This window comes from Octopus bimaculoides, chromosome 14 (assembly GCF_001194135.2).
Source record: "Octopus bimaculoides isolate UCB-OBI-ISO-001 chromosome 14, ASM119413v2, whole genome shotgun sequence".
In the NCBI taxonomy this organism is placed as follows: Eukaryota; Metazoa; Mollusca; class Cephalopoda; order Octopoda; family Octopodidae; genus Octopus; species Octopus bimaculoides.
The window spans coordinates 40,394,386-40,396,347 of record NC_068994.1 but is presented as its reverse complement, the minus strand read 5'-3'; the positions used below and the strand labels follow the sequence as shown (position 1 = coordinate 40,396,347).

Sequence of the window (1,962 nt, the reverse complement as noted above, 5' to 3'; positions counted from 1 at the left end):
GAGGGGACTTGTCAATTTTATCAACTCCAGTGTTTCGCTGGTACTTAATCTATCAACCCTAAAAGGATGAAAGGCAAAGCTGACCACAGTGGAATTTGAACTTAGAACATAAGGGTGAACAAAATGCCACTAAGCATTTTGCCCAGCATGCTAGCGATTTTACCAGCTCACCATCTTAATAATAATAATAATAATAATAATAATAATAATAATAATAATAATAATAATAATAATAATAATAATAATAATAATAATATAAAATAATGATAATGCTAGTGATGATGATGGTAATTTTGCTACTGCTGCTGCTGATGATGATGCTGTTGATGATTATGATGATGATGATGATGATGATGATGATGATGATGATGATGATGATGATGATGATGAGGATGATGATGATGAGGATGATGATGATGAGGATGATGATGATGATGAAAGAAATCCTTTTATGCGTGAATGTAAGCATGCATTTATTTATTTATTTATTGGTATATGAGTCTTTGTGGAAATAAAAATCACTTTTCCTTGTTTGGGGAAACGAACATGCTGTCAATTCAGTGCTGAAGTTAAGGTTTTTTTTTATTTCCATCCATGTGACTTGAAAACTGCTTGCTATTGGCTGCAGCCGTCATTACAAATACACTCCACTTGGTAGGACTGCAGACCTGTGTCTCATATTTACACAACACACGGACCAAGCCAAGTAACACTGTCAGCGCACATATATATATATGTAATAATAGTAACAACAGCAGCAGCAGCAGCAGTCACTGTACTCTACAACAGGATACACACATTTCTCATCTAAACGACATAACATAACACGGGAGGATTTATTGACACATGTAAGTAGCTGGTTCATTTCTTTTTCTTTCCTTTTCTTATTTTTTTTTTTCTGTTTTACCTAGGTGTATTTCATTCAGTCAGTAGTCACACATCTGGACTTATTCCACTTTTGGCGTTTTTTTATACTTTTTCTGTATTTGTTTTGCTGTTTTGAGAGTTTACAAAAATTTATCTTAAGGTATTTGATTTTCTTTTTTTTTTTTCTTTCTAATGAACAAGACTATTAACTATTTTGCAACCACATTTCTGAGAATCTAAGAATGGACACTGCACTTGTTCAAATTAATTTTGAAAATAATGAAGAATTTAGTAAAATTATTTTGTCCTTTTCAAAGCTGGTGTTTGGAACTTAAATCAACATGAAATTTTAATTGAAGGTTTTCATTAAGATCACATTAAAGCTGAAACTTTTATCACAGAACCCAAGGGCCATCTCAGGCAGGTCTGTATAAGAAGGGTTATTATGATAAGACTAAATTTAATTTTAAGGTTTAAATAATTTTAAGGTTTAAGTAATTTCAATACATTTAATATAAATATTATTAAAATGAATAAACACAAACATAAAAGATAACGAATAAACAAAATAACTTAAACATTTTAGATGTGGTGGACAGTTTTTATTCATCTGGTGTTAGTAAATACTAAATAAAAGTCAGACTAGTGCACATTTTTCTTTTTTTTTTCTTGCATTATATATTACTTAAGCTCTTAGGTTATTATAATAGATTATAACTTATTATAACAAATAATATTACACTTTGTGTAAGTTAGCAACAATGTTTTGGGTATTGAGAAAATAGATATGTCTTTTACTATATGTATATTTTTTGACTTTCTTATACTTTCCATGGTTCCATATTTTGATACAAATTTCTTTTTTTCCTTTTCTTCTCTAATTTTCCATTCATTCTTTCTTATCTTTTTCTCATCTTTTTCCCTTTCTTACTTTTCTGCTTTCTTTCTCTTTCTATTCTTTTATTGTTTTTTTTCCTCCGACTCTAATTTCTTATTTATTTCATTCTTTCATTTCTATTCCTTTTTATCTTTCATTTATTCTATATATATCTATCTATCTACATCTATATCTACATCTATATCTATCTATCTATC

The 1,962-nt window shown here is 29.1% G+C and overlaps 1 protein-coding gene across 1 annotated transcript in view; it reads left to right on the top strand.

The window, feature by feature from the left end:
- The first annotated feature begins 345 nt into the window (after positions 1-345).
- Positions 346-1,962, top strand: part of LOC106872384 (protocadherin beta-15) — a 101,670-nt gene continuing 100,053 nt past the window's right edge. The window contains exon 1 of the mRNA XM_014919369.2: positions 346-848. The gene's annotated coding sequence lies outside the window, so the exon portion shown is untranslated. The remainder of the gene's footprint in view (positions 849-1,962) is intronic.